The sequence below is a fragment of the Passer domesticus genome, chromosome 1 (assembly GCF_036417665.1).
Source record: "Passer domesticus isolate bPasDom1 chromosome 1, bPasDom1.hap1, whole genome shotgun sequence".
Taxonomy (NCBI): Eukaryota; Metazoa; Chordata; class Aves; order Passeriformes; family Passeridae; genus Passer; species Passer domesticus.
The window spans coordinates 130,602,063-130,617,676 of record NC_087474.1 but is presented as its reverse complement, the minus strand read 5'-3'; the positions used below and the strand labels follow the sequence as shown (position 1 = coordinate 130,617,676).

The 15,614-nt window shown below is 34.5% G+C and overlaps 1 long non-coding RNA gene across 1 annotated transcript in view; it reads left to right on the top strand.

Annotated features, from left to right (window-relative positions):
* The window catches only part of LOC135281090 (uncharacterized), a 28,699-nt gene that overhangs the window by 11,946 nt on the left and 1,139 nt on the right, over positions 1-15,614 (top strand). Inside the window, exons 3-4 of the long non-coding RNA XR_010347866.1 lie at positions 10,480-10,521; positions 14,718-14,849. This is a non-coding gene — a long non-coding RNA (uncharacterized LOC135281090). The remainder of the gene's footprint in view (positions 1-10,479; positions 10,522-14,717; positions 14,850-15,614) is intronic.

Here is a 15,614-nt window from a genome sequence, read left to right as displayed (position 1 = left end):
CTATTCTGAATTTTCTGTTGCTGAGATGCAATGCTTTAGGAAGCACTGAACATCTATGGGGGCTGTACACAAAGCATGAAAATTTTCAGTTAGAAAGGATATTGGACAGAGGATTTCATTGAGTTATTACAGATTCTAAAAATGTTGTTCAGATCATTAATGCCCTCTCAACAGCATATTTATTCTCCATAAAATATAAAAAAAAAAGTTTAAAAATTAAAAAAAAATAACTTGCTTTTTCAAATTATTGTACACTGGAGGTTTTAGCCATTATACTTGAGAAAAAAAAAGAATCATCTACCTTAACAGATATTGAAGACAAGTATTAAGTATCTATTTTTTATTCTTACTAATTAGAACAAAACATTTTTCACACCCCATAATACTTAGACCTTCACCAACATTTGAATTTGAAGGAAAAATTACAGCCTTAAAAACCTATCAAAAATAAAGCAACACCAATTTAATTGTTTATGAGGATTGTGCTTGAGGGAAAAAAGAAACATTTAAAAGCTTGTTATAGAATGCATGTGGCTCAAGGTTTATCTTTTCTGGGTTCAAACCTAAACATGTTTTCCAAGAAACATTCATGTATTAAAGTATTTTCAACAGAATTACTGTCTTCAGTTTGTTTTCACACAAAATATGGGACTCTTTTCAAGTTAATGGATAAATTTGCTCATCTCTTTCTTTATTATCAGGCAAAGATAAATAAGTCTTTTTCATTCAATCTGCTGAGATAACTTGTGCCCATGCGAAAGGTGATCTGTTCTAATCAACTTGGTGAAGTCTGATGGAATTACACTGAACATATTTCATACCTGACACAACTACAGAATGATACAGTTCAGGACAAACATTGGTGACCTGAATAATACATGACAGACAGATGACCGGGTGAGAAAAGTAATTTTTCACCTACACCACTTGAGTTTCTTTATTAAAGGCTGAGACATATTTGATGGAAAGAAGGCTGCTTTGCCAGCTAAAAGCTGGTGTGTTTTATTAATAGCTCAGTCAGTATTCCCTTGCCATTTTACTACTTGAAACATTATTTTGACAATAAAATACTACATGTATCTAGTTTGCATGGAAAGCACCATGGAAAATACCACCAACACTGCTAAAGAGAAAAATAAAGATTTAAGAAATTAAAGTTGTTAAATAATTAACTTTAATTCTTAATAGATGCACATATTTTAAAATTGGAGTAAAAATTATCATGAAGGAGAAAGAATTCTAGAAATAAAACAACTACATAATCACAGAAAAATATATCAAATTCTGTAATGGATAGAAATTATCTTTCCCATGAGCTTGCAACTAGATACAATACATTCAAAAAGAAATGTACTTTGCATAAAAGTCAAGTAAATTTGGCCTCAACAATACTTTTTTTTTTAATGTGACTTAAATAGTGTTTTGTCAAGGAAGGTTAAGGTTAGGACAAACAATAATATCTTAGAAGTTGGCCCATGAAAAGGTGGACTGCCTCAAATATTTCTGTCTTTGAAGGCATACCAAGTTTTACTCTTGGCTGTATTTTTCCTCTGCAGACAGCAGCCAGGACAAATAGTTTTCTACAAATTCATAATGTGTGACACCAGTGATCCAAAGGCTAGACAGAGACCACATGCTCATGTTGTACTAATGACTCTTGTTTCATCAATTTAATAAGTAACACATATCACTGTTATCATGAACTCTCAATAATCTCTTTTCTGTGCTCAAAGAAGCTTAAAACCTTAAATGAAAACTCGGAAACTTCTTGTGTTGCTGCTTTACATGCTGTAACAGAAGAACACACCATATATATTTAAACTGCATTTTTTCAGTTCTTTTCTTCTATGGTAGCCTTTTGAAGCTAATTGAATGCACATGTCATACTGAAAATAGTCTAGAAGCTGCTATAAGTTTAAATGTGAATACAAAACTGCTCATGGACCTAGCAAGCAAATATCACTATATAGTCATAAATATTTCACTTGAAAGAATAAGAGCTTGCTCTTTGATACTGGAAAATACACAGAAAGTTACCTGAAAGAAATAAAACAAAGTATGCAGTGTATGATATTGGACAGATTCTGCTAACATTAGAAGCATTACATATTTATACACCATTTACAAACAGCTTTAGAGGTATAATGCTTAACTAAATTTAAAATAAATTAGACATAACAGTAATCAGAAGTTGTCCCAGATCTGAAAATAGATTTTCTCTGCTTTTCTACATATAAGTATACAACACAAACACCCTTTTTTCACTCAGAAAAATTAGCTTTTCAGGATTTATTAAGTCAACTCTTCAGACATGAGTAGAACAACAAAGATATTATTTCCTCTCATATGCCCATACTGCCTTTGCCATATCCTAACTACAATACAGATTCCTTCTTGTAAGTTAACCTCAGTATCTCTGATGAAGCCCACAGGCCCTTTTAATTTGGATCAGTTTAGCTGAAGCTGAAGAAGGGGACTTCTTAAGCATTACAGGGCATTATCTGACAAAAGTTAGGCTGATTATACTTTACCAGATTGAGTGTTTCAACTGCTGGATGTAACATCATTTAATAGGCAAAAACAATCACAATCAATAATGTTGTGCAAAGATACCTTCAAGATAATATTCAGAATAATACTTTAGATCACAAACTTTTGTTGAGAGGAGATAGACTGCAATGCTTAAATGGTGATCAAGCTCTCCAGGACAGCTACTGGGAAATAAATGACAAAATGTTTGGTAGGGTTTTCAGGCTAATGCAGAACATAATATCTAAAAGCTCCTGGTGGTTTTCTGGATGAACACTTGAGCCTAAATCTCCTGCATCCTCAGCATCAAACATATGCACAAAGATGCACTTGTAAGTCAGAGAAGAGAGACTGTTGGAAATGCCTTTTTTTATCAAAATGACACAAGCAAGTTACAACCTAAATTTTTTCAAAAAAAAAAAATTGGTTTTTGTATGTGTTTCTGTGACTACTTTAGTTAAACAGAGTGAAGTGCAATTTAAAAAATTTTGTAGCTTTGAGAGTTCTTACCATAGCAGCTATGACATTATGAACTACTGTTTTTCTGAATTGAACAGAGATTCTTCACTGTACAAAAATTACCAACACAAGAATATGTTATTTTTGAAGATTAGGCTGAATTCTTTCTCTGCAAAATGCAAATTTCTTCTCAATTTGAACACTTCTTTCAGGAATGGTATAATTAATGTACATCTTTCCATGTGAACAAACCTGAAGTTCATTAACTGAGCTTTTGAGAGTTTGCAACTGCAGAGACTAAGCTGAGATATATATGAGTTCTGCAAGGAATCAAAGAAATTTGGCATAGTACCCAAACATGGGTTAAAAAAAAAAAAAGGGCAAAACATTCCTAGTGATCTTTGGAAGTAAAATTTTTTCCTGTTGTAAAAACTGAATTTATATGTACAGCAGAAATATCCAACTTCCTGTGAAGTAGACAAGCTATATTATATTATACCAAATAGCTGGATAGAAAAGAAATAAATATTAAGTTAAAAAATTCTTGAAAGCATTGACAGGACCAAGGAGAAACAATCTTCACATTGAATCAGGCCCAGAGGTGTCCTGTGGACAGCTCTGGTATACAATATGGTTTTAGAAGGGCATGTAGTGATAGAACAAGGGAAAATGGATTTAAACTGAAAGAGGGTAGATTTAAATTTAGATATTAAGAAAAAATTATTTACGCAGAAGTTGGTGATGCACTTGAACCTGTTGCTCAGAGAAATTGTGGATGCCACATTCCCCAGCGTTCAAGGCCAGGACAGGGCTCTGAGCAGCCCCATCTAATGGAGGGTTCCCTACCTGTGGCAGGGGGTTGGAACTAGACGATCTTTAAAGTCCCTTCCAACCCAAACAATTCTTTGATTCTACAATGTGAAAGCATAGCTGAAATAATAAAGTATATACATTTAAAAGCATAACAAAATGTGCCCATTTTTTGTATTTTCAATATTAGTCACATGCCTTGGTACTCTAATTGGATAATGCAAATATCCATTTGGCATGTTGAAAAAACTTTCCTTCTACTGTTTCCAATTTGGCCTTTGCTGGTCACTATTTAGTAGTTGCAAAAATGCTTGAAACCAGAAAGTCACAAGGTAGCCTCTTTTCGTCTTCCATTAAGCATGGGGCTGTGCTATTCCAAACACAATCCTTAATCTGTGAATCATTCTCTGTGTTACAGCTATTAGCTGCAAACCTGTACCTGTGCTATCGTATTCTCATCACATAATACCAGTATTCCCAGCATAATACCATATAGGATCTAGTTCCCTGTTGCCATACAAGGAACAGGCCCCACTCCCTCCTCACATGATGGGATTCAGCCCAAGACTTGTAGAGGTTTCAAGTTTTTGTTTACAACACAACTTCATTTGTGTTACTGAAGGTTGAGTTCTAACTTGGTATCAGAGGCATGAACAATATACTGCTATATAAAACTGTCTATCTGAAGATGGGGAAGAAATTTTAAAAAGTGGTCAAAAACACTTTGTGTCCTTTCCTCCTGCTGATCAGCAAGACATAACAGTCTGTTGCCATACATTACAAGTTTAAAGGCTTGTCTTCAACAAGTGCTGAGATCTTCAGAGCATTACACTTTACAAGTAGGCTTAACAGACTCCAATACAGAACAGTGGCTGAACCTCATTTCTCAAGATACTTCTGTGATATTTTGCTGCTATGGTGTAGTTTAAAGCTTTTAAACAGCAGCAGTGAAGACTTTCATCATTGTTTCTCTTTTGGCAGAACTAAGCTTGTTTACCAGGTTACTACTCCTTTCTTATGATTTTCAGCTTTCATTTGTATTTGTTTTTAGCTCTAGATTTGGGCTTGACTGACCTTTTTTGTTATGCACTAATCTGAAATAGGAAGGAACTGTGTAGATTCTGCGGCCACACCTGTGGACATTTTAACCAGTAGCTACTTGCATGCACAACTACAGGGCAATTGTCTAGCTGAAAGGGATTCAGACTAAACTGAATTACGAAATTGTTTTGTCTGTCTTCATCAGTTCAGTGGAGGAAAATCAAACACCTGCTCCGTTATAAAACATTAAAATGCTTAAAGGCTTTCAGTATTCAATCAATAGATACAATCTAATGTGTAAAGCAATAAAAATAGTAACACTAGATGCTCAAGGAATATCAGGTACATTATGCAAACTGTTCATCAAAACACTTGCCAAAGAAAATCACAGCCTTTTCCAACAAAATTTGTAATTCCTGCTCCTGGAGTTTGAAGAATGACATTCTCTTTGCTGATACAGCCTTTGGTCTTTCTAGCTGCCCTCAATCTATACTAAGCAAGCAAATAAAATTAAAATTACAAAAAGTAAATGAATAAAGTAAATTTTCCATTTCCATTTCTCCTAGAGGGATTCATGTTACATATATTTGATGTTTCTTCTCTTCTTAGGAGTTAGCTTTCTCTTCCTGCTTTCTTCCTCCCAAGAGTAATGTTCAGATTACTGTATGCCCACATTTGAGAAAGAAACTCTAACCCATCATATCAATTTCTACAGACACACAAGTTATCCCCATAGTGCATGTCATGCCATAAAAACTCTCTCTTTTCATATCATGCTTTGTAAACATAATTTTAATTCTATTAATTCTGCCATTTATAATAAAAGCATTGTCTTCTGAGAAAGTATGTAAAAATAACTACTGCCACAGAAGACTAGAGACTAGAAAAGGAAGGGGAGAAAGAGACATACGACAAAGAGGTTAGGCATTCAATTGTAGTAAGAGGATATAATTCCTAAAAATGGGAGACTAAATTCCTAAAATTGTAAATCTCACAGATAATTAGGAAAAAAACCACAAACAAACAAACAAACAAACAAACACAAAAAAACCACAAAAACAAAACCCCACCAATGAGTATTTACCTAGTTAAATAAAGAGTTAAATTTTCATTTGTTTACATTGTGGGCCAAATTACATTCAGTTCTGTAGACTTCTATAAAAGCCAATAAATCAAACTAATGTTAAGACTTATAGGAAAAACTGACCCCTTGAAATCCATTGCCTCTTTAACCTACCTCTCTCCCTTTGACAATTAACTATAATTGTCAAGAATGTAACGGAAATTTTTACATTTGAATGTAAATAAAATCACTGCAGAAAGCAAATACATATATGTATTCATACCAAATTTGATACGGCAGTGCAAAAACACCACACAAAATCCCTACTTAAAATTTCACTCAGAAAAAATGTTCTTCTCCCTTTTTTATCAATACCTCAAAGTGTCTTCTTGATTTAATGGAAAGAACACCAAGAAATCATCTAGCTTTGCTGACTGCTTACCAAGGTGCACAGTTCCTACAATTCTTTCTGCAAAATGTTCTGCTTCTATTCCAAAGCCAGAAATTTTTTTCTCCTTTGTTTTCTTTTCTTTTTTTCCCTAAAATCTTTTACTCCCTTGATATATAGAAGCCTATTCTTATTTAACTTGTTCAAAATAATAATGATTGGAATTAACATAAACTCAGAAGTGATACTGACATCACTGAATTGTTGGAGAACTGCACTGCACTTTAAGCCTCTCCCTGTTGGTTAACACAAATATGCCATTCAGAACATAATAAAGCCTTAGGCCACCATGATAGCAGCACACATGTATATGCTGATTTCTCTGAAGACTTCTCTCTTACTCAGGCCAGGTTTCTTCCTTATTTTTTTATTGTTTTGTAAAAATTAGATGGTTTTTTTAACTAAAAATTCATCACCTAACACATTTTATATGCCTTTTTCAAAATTAGGAAGGTAGATATCATCTGGTCTTCAATATCCACAGCCAATCCCTGTCTCAGACACTCCCATTTCTTAATAATTTTGTTTATTATTTTGCTTTCATCCTCATGCGTATAATTTTCTCTTCGGTACTTAATAAATTTTATCCTGCTTCTATTACTTTTAGTGCTAATACCATGCAGTTCTCCATAATATTCTGTGCCTTTCCTTTGGCATGGCTGGCCAACATTCAGAAACACACAAATTTCTTCAGCACACTGGGATTTTTTTGCAGGTGTGAACCAAAATATTTAATTAATCAGGGTTTTGAAAAACACAAATATTACATTCACTGCATCTTTTAAACCAGCTCTTCATTCTTAAATTGTTTGCCTTTTCCATGCCACTTTCATTCCTCATGTAAAATTTAATGTCTGTCCTCAAGGCTTCCAACTCCTCTTTCTTCTTCTAGGAAGGTTTCAGAAGCAGAGCTCTGTTTCAGGGCACTTGTCTTGTAATCATGCTTTCTCTCAGTGTTTTCATCTTCACAGAGCACTTTTATATGTTAACAATAATGTTCTATGTCACTTCACATACTAATTTCTCTTTCAACCCTCTCAAATCAAAACCTTGTCCTTCTGGACATCTCATTGAACAGAATAACCTATTCATACTTCTCAAGTGTATTTTCTGTTCTTTGTAAGGGATGATCCCACACCAAGTGCTTTCCTTTAGGCCAGTTTTTTGCAGAGGGGAAACCACATCAGCTCTAATCTTTTTGCTCTATCCAGGATGGTCTTACTCATGTCTTCCATCTTGTCTGCCAGGGGAGCACAGGATAGACTGCATGATGGACTGAGCTGTCAGTGAGGACCTTTCAGTGTCCTTACCCACAATTTTTACATGCATATTATGGAAACTGGATTCCTTCACGCACTCTACTGTTCACTGAGATATTTAACAAAACTTCCTACCACATTCCAGCAAAACTGTATTATTTGAATTGCACAGATAGTGGAAAATATATGAGATTTCCTATTATTTTCCTATGCTCTTCTGTTTTTGTGGGTAGAGGGTTATGTGATTGTGTGCAAGTCCAATGTTAAATACAACAGACACTAATTCAAACTATATATCTGAAGTGATGCACCAGTAAAGTTATATAAATGTCACATTATAATGAAGAAAGTCACTGTCTACAGAAAACCACATGGATATATTCATAGAACAGACACTCTTTTGAGACACTCTTCTTCACTCAGAGACACTCTTCTGAGCAATATGGCTGTTAGAAGAGCAAATATGGAATTTGCAATATCATGGAAAAAAATAAAAGGAAGGAAATATATTGGTGAAGATAGCTTCTTTTTCCAAAAATTTATTCTAAAAATAAATTATATTTGTGGTGAGATTTTTCTAAAATTATTCTTGAATATTTTATCACTGGAGTACCTTAAGCAGAATTACATGAAGGCTACACTGACCTAAATATTAATTTTTTCCTATACACAGGATGGACAACATCCATCCCACACATGAGCTGGAAATGTTTCTGCTTGAGGAAATATTTGCTTAATTTTATGAGCTGTAGCTACATTGTTAATTCAGATCTGGTTCTTAAGTTTCCAGAGTAAGTGGTCACCTCAGGCTAATACTCTATGCTGTAGGTCTAGTAAACGAAAAAGTGTAGCTTTCCACTATACTATACCTGCCAGCTCTCAACCTTTTAATCTGATACATAGTCTTATAGAAGCATTTCTAGTCACAGCATAAAGTCTTGTATTTATCTAAATTTTTATTCTTCACCTTCTTGTCTGCAGGATGCTGCTTTTCATGCAGTTCCTGGATATCCCATTTTAAAACCCAGGACACCCAGAAAGAATGTAAATTTTTTAGCTTAAAGGGAGAAAATTTCTAATTAAAAGGTGTAAATCCTTCTGTTCCACATATTTTTAAAAAGGGGTTAGCGCCAACACTCACAATTTTCCGAGAACTATCCCTCCAGCTACTGTGTGTACTACATAAGGGAGTAGAGCCAGTTTCAGCCACTTATGAAACTCAGTGTATTTGCAGAGGGGCCAAATACAACAATCAACTGTATGAACTACAGAAACCTTCAGCAATCCAGTGGTGAAACAGCTGGATTTGAGCCATTTTTCCATTTGAATGTGAGGAGAAGTAGTGAGACTTTTACTCTTTGCACTCTGAGCTTGCAGAAGTTTCCTGTGTATATTTTCTTTATTTAAGGAAGTTTTAAAATAAAAAATAAAAAATGAAAAAGTCCTAAAAATAGAAACTACGCCAGTAAGTCAGTAGCTACTTATGACAACGGGAAGCTCTTTCATGGAAAAAGTAGTTTTGAGAAGTGAAATAATTCTGGCTGTAACATACATACAATTTCTTCCTCTCTTTAGCTAGATTAAGATGAAAAGATGACAACGTATAATTTCTTTCTTCTAGTCTTAGAGAAACAGCCGAGCCCCTCTGACTCTGGTTAGGTCCCAGCACTTAAGAATAGTTCACCAAAATATGTTTGTTTACTTAACACAGCTTAAGCTGGTAATGTAACTGTAAAATCTGACAACAGAGGTCGGTAGAAAATGAGAAAAGTATTGAAATCTTTTCTCCTCCAATACCTAGATTTCATCTACAATCTCCAAGGAACAACCTTCCTAATTTTCTTCATGAAGATAATTTATGTTGACATGATATGTCTTTCTTCAACTCTAGTGAAACCTGAGCTAATTAAAAGCTTCTTCTCTTCCCCTAAATTCAGCAAAGCTGAACTGGCAGTATTAAGATTTCAAAGGGTATACACAGTGAATGTAACAAGAAAAGAAAATGAAAATGGTAGCGTTCTCCCAAAATTAAAAAAACACCAACAAACACACACACACACACAAAAAGACACCTGCAATGACAGAAGCAGCATAGCAACTGCTACTGTAGTGCAACATAAATTTTGAGATTCATCTGTGATAAGCAATCCCCTTTGGCCAGTGTTTTTCACGTTCTTTTGGCAACCAAGTTCCAGCTTCCCAACTTTAAGAATAAAGAAGACATTCAAAAGTTCCCTCAAATCAGAGCGAGACAGTAACCACAGATTTTGTCAGTTTCAAAAACAAACTCCAAGATCAATGTATTTCAAAATATGCCAAATGTTTTGTCTGTCTTCAGTTGGATAAACTTTTTCTCATAATTTGATCTTTTTTATTGTTTGGAAAGCAAAACGTGAAAGATTTAATGTAGTCACACCTGCCAGATTTACTACCATTACAGAATACTTGCAGTTAATTTTAGGTGTGAGGTTGACTAAATGTCATCATTTGCTCTACTTGAAATACATTCCATCAAAGTAAACAGTCAGATGATGAAATTTGAGATCCAAAGTACTTCCACATAATTTTTATTCTGAGGGAGTGTCTCCTCCAAGCATACTGTCAGTCAATGATTATTCTTATTCTCTCTCTTCTCTTCTCTTTCCCCCACCATAATATACCCTAAAAACATACCAGTAAGACACAAGGATTCTTGCCCTCAGATGTCAAGATATTCCTCTGTGCATGACATATAGCACTCACCAATGCAATGCAAGACCCTATACAGACCTTTGCTGGACATTTGGATAAATGAAAAATCATATGCAGTATTTTGTATTTTAGGGCTTTGTGACTGTACTAGATCATGTGGTCCTATGTTCTCTTTTTAGGTGGGACCAAAAGCTGCATACCAAGTGCACTAAAAATGAATAGTAAGTATATTGGTTGTATAAGGACTTGATCTCTACTGCTTTTCACAGTTTTCCTTTTGTTTTCTCTGGATAAAATGCTCAGATGACAGATAAGGATGTTCATCAGTAATAAGTAAAGAATTACTGCTCACTCTAATGTTTTTTTCCTTTGGAAAAACATAAGGAAAAAAAATTAATTATTTGAAAAAACCTAAATAATGAATAAGCACTAAGATTTCCAAAGTATCACAATACACAATATGCTCTTTTTAGGCATCAAAAAGAGCCTGTTTTTCCTGAAGGATACTACTCCTGATAAGCAAAACCAAAATGAAAATCCAGATGCCTGTGAGGATACAGTACATCCACTGAAATTTTCCATAGAGGATGAAACAGAACATAAACAAAGGAGTAAGAATAGAGCTCCAAAACCTCACAAAAAAGTTGCATATGCATTTTTAAAAAAAATAAAATTATTTAAATCTCCAATAAAATCAATAAAGAAGTGAACTGGAAAAGGATGCAGAGATGCAGACTACAGTGGTATTTATGGATGCCACGATGGCTCAGATGAACAGTAACCAGAATTTTAAAAAAACATAAGGAAAACTGTTAAGTTGCAGTGTGACAAATGCTGCCAATACTGGTCTCTTTCAGTAGCCAGTTCAAGCTATGTTAATGACAGCTAAAGCATTACCATTTATGATCCTGATAGAGGAAAAACTAGGATGAGTTATACTCCTGCCCTTGCACAGAAGGGTCAGACTGGAAATTATTTGGCTTAGGTGATTGTCTCTTCCGAAAATAGTAGGTTTCTAACTAAATCCTAATAATGCAAACATAAAGGCTGTTAATGTACTTATTAGCCATCACAAAATGCATTTCACATTGGATGGTTACAATACATTATATCAGCAGCAATCACACCTCTGTAATAACAGTAGCAGTTCATTTAAGGAGAGCAAGTATAGCTCTTCTTCCAACCCATTATGTGAACATGATGAATGATGATGGCACTAGACTCATATGGGAGAGAACTGGAGCTAGAAGGTGAAAGAACTGCCTTTGTAAAAAATGGATAGAGTAGCACGTATATAGGTATATCTGGTATACTCAAGTATAAATATTAAAAAAAACACGACAATTAAATGATGCATTGGGAACCAGACAAAAGCAGTTTAAATTTGAAGCAGAAAAAATCCTCAAAAGAAAGCATATTCAATTTCAGAATTAAAAGACGAAAAATAGGAAGGGAATAAAGTGAGGAAATTTTAAATGTTTTAGCAGAAACAGCATTAGAACCAGCCACTTCAAGGGTCAGTTTTTCATAGCCTTCACACTTGAGCTTGGGCTCAAGTGAACAATGGGCTCACACTTGGGCTCATTGAAAAATAGGTGGGTGATATTTGAACAGCATATAACGCTGAAACCCAGGTCTTCTGCCTCAAAACTAGATCAGAACTATGCTGTTATTTAATTAAAAATAGATTGTGGTAATAACAACAATTTTGTGACACAACAAGTGGACAAGAAGCATAAGGTTATTTCAGTTAATAAGTATTAACTATAAGGGCTTTTCTTTCTATTCAGGAGATGCTATGATTTACAGAGGTAAGGAAGACATCAGAATGCAGATGCTTATCTTCTGCTGTCACAGTAGAAGGTGAGCTCTGAAGCTGGTATCTTCAAAAAGTTCACGTGGTTCTGGAGATTCATAGGGATCACAAACCTCTTCTCATGTGAGAGGATAGTGCATATTTTACTGACAACCAAGTGATGAGGAGCACAATTGAAACTTTGCAAGAGAAGGAAGGGGGAAAATAAACACTTCCACACAAAGACAGAGGTGGAATGGCCAAGGTGGATTCTTTATGGCACTCAGATTTATCTTTATGGCACACATTTTAATGTCCTTCAGAGCTCCGTTGTAGTGGCACCATGTGCTGAGGCTCATCTCATACTGATTTACTTTTTCTTCTGTCCCTAATTATTTGTGCCTTTGCTATCAGCGATAAAATGCTAATATTTTATAGATGATTTATGTTAACAAATATAATGCTGTCTTTGTGTAGGTATTTCTTCATACAGAGGATTGAATTCCTTTAAATGATTGTTTCCCATAATCCTTGCAAAATTCAGGAGAAAACTGATGAAACAACTGTCACATTTGATAAATTGATAAAACAACTCTCATATGCAACTGCACCCATGCCAAGTTCTTAGCTAGTATTACCTAAACAATTGGGATTTTAACAGCAACAAATACTGCACTATGCATAGGAAATGAAGTTACTTGGAAAACAAAGCCAGGAGGGAGGACACCATTGTTCCTAATTTTTTTATTGGAAAATGCTGTATATCAGGCCATATCATGTACTTTGGTATATGCACTGTCAAGCAGGAAAACTCATGGCACTGATTAACCCCAAGGCCTGAACAATTTAGCAGTGCTTCTCAAGTGACTTTGCACTGTGGTATGGCCCCAGTCTCGGAAGGAGACCCTGTTTCATTCTCTGCCACTTGTGTCTGCCAAATGTCCACTACTGTTCACTGAAAAGTACATCTTCACCACCCAGAATTAGTAAAGGAGATATGGCTCTGAAATTTAGGTAGGCTTAATTAGTTTCCTGATTGGTATTATGTTTCTGTAATACATGATGTACGTTCAATTATGGGAATGAGCACCTCTTTACAGTCCCTATTCCTTCAGAATATGTGTTTCGAAATCATGTTGTAGAAACCCAAGTCATCTATTAAAAATCTAAAGAAAAGATAACAAATTTATTTTTCTCTAAGAAATAATTTACATATTTTCTCCATAACACAGGATTTAACAAGCTGTAGCAAAAAAACAACAAAATACTAAGAATTTACATGCTTGTATTTGTTCTTATGCTAAGTAAAATAATTTGTAGACAGAGACTGAGAAAAAGCTAATATAAAATAAATCCTTACTAACTGCTTCAGCAAGTTGTACTACCAAGCTTCAGTTTATACCTAAACCAGAAACATATAAATCCCACACAGAGGTATTATCATCAACAACAATAATAAAAACAATATTATCTGAGACCTAAAAATTGTTGAAGGCAAAATAGCTCAAATGATTCTTAATGCCTTTCAGGCACATCTGAATCAAATAAGGTAATTATTCTTTAAAATGCTTACACAAAGTCTGATTTGCATGCTAGTAATTGCTATGCCTTGTGGCATCTAGCAATTGACACAGCAATGATTTTAATTATTGTAATTTCATCAGTATAAATACTTCAAAGTTATGCAAATAGTACCTCATAATCCACATAGACAGTTCAGAGTATTTGATTTACTAGTCTTGTAAGGCTCTTTGTCTATGCAGTTTACTCTCAGATGTGACTGTGCATTGCAATTGAAGCCTTTCACTCACATCAAAGCTCTAAATCATAACAAGATGAGCTAATTTTACAAAGACTGACACTTCAAACATTAACTTGCAAATACAATTATAAGATGAAATATATAAAGGACTTTACTAGGATATCATCTGGCATGGGTACCTGCAGCTAATCATATCTAATGTTTTCTATGACAGTGGTAAGCAATGATATTGCAAGACCAAATGCCTTGGTGTGAACAATTACAGCTACTCTTGCTTCTGAATAGCTGTGTAAAAATACTTTATCCTGTTCTAACATTTAAAAGTTGTGCATTCAAAGTATATTTTTTTAATAGTCTAAGGGAAACACTGTTCATTCACGCTACTATTTCTAATATGGAAAAATAAATGTATCACAGATAGCATTTTCATGTCGATAATAATGCAAAACATATCAGAGTGAATGCATCTAAAATCAATATCTATGACAAGTAAGGGTGTGGGTGTGGGAAAGTTGTACTGTCATCAACTTGTCTTTTATTTACAGAAACCTTTCCAACCCATGTTTCAGGCCAGATGTTTAGATGCTGTAAATCGCAGTTTTTAATAAACCTTAGATGTTTAAACACAGGTCTCTTCCTTTAGATACCAAGTTCTGCATCAAACTCACAAACAAAAAAGTTGAATATCCATAACAGCAAATCTGAAAACCAATGTTGACCATCAATATTTACAAAGATGTTGCTAATGTTTGTTTTACAGAGGAGCTGAAGTACAGTGCTACTTATCCCCAGTTCAAGATCCACTTGTGCTGAATGAAAAAAAAAAAAAAAAAGACCTGTTGCTTTCTTTTTCTTTCTAGTTGATTTCGATTACAGCCTACCCTGAAGTGTGGAGGTAAACAAAGTTGGAAGATCACCTACAAAGAAAAAGCTTCAGAGGTGCTCTGCATGCACATGTGTCTTGGAGACTTTGATACCTGACCTGACAAGAGGTATATGTTAAGAGAATGTGGTAATGGCCAGAGGTATTTCATTAAATAAAATATAGTAGGCAGGTTAAGCTAAGAGTGACATTACAATCAGAGATAAATTTTCTGTTACAGAAAACTACAAAAGCATTTTTACAACTTCTTTATAAAAACTGCCATTGAATTCCTTTATTTATTATTGATTGCATAATATTTATAATTTAATCTTGTAAAGGAGAAAGTACAGATTAAAAAAGAAGGAAAATAAGAACTCTCAAAATAAAGAAAGAGCCTTTTTATAAGCAAACTTAATTTGGGAAAAAAGATCTGAGTCAAAATATGAGGAAGGCCTGTTTAGGGAAAGTATATAGGGAGCAATTAACTCTCACACTAAAAGAATGAGAAAACAGCTGATGAAAAATAGGATCAAAGAGATTTAAAGTGAACAATTCTTTTTTTAAAAAAATGTGTCTTTAAAAGGCAGAAACCACTGCCTCAGATGTAATAAATAGGCTAAAAAATACTAACTTATAGAAAAGGGGGCTGTCCAAGTAATATAAACACTGGCTAGGATTTAGAGGCTGACCCAGGAGGTCCCTAAGGGACTAAGTGCTGGAACTAGAAAAACACTGCCTCCATAATCACCATTTCTCTTTTACTTGTGAAGTATTTGCTACCGGCCACTGTCACCAATGGGAAATTGGCACAGAGCAACTGTTCTGAGAATTCAGCAAAAGTCAGTGATTGTAACAGTTTGTAAAATGGCAAGCATATAAAATCACAAACTGT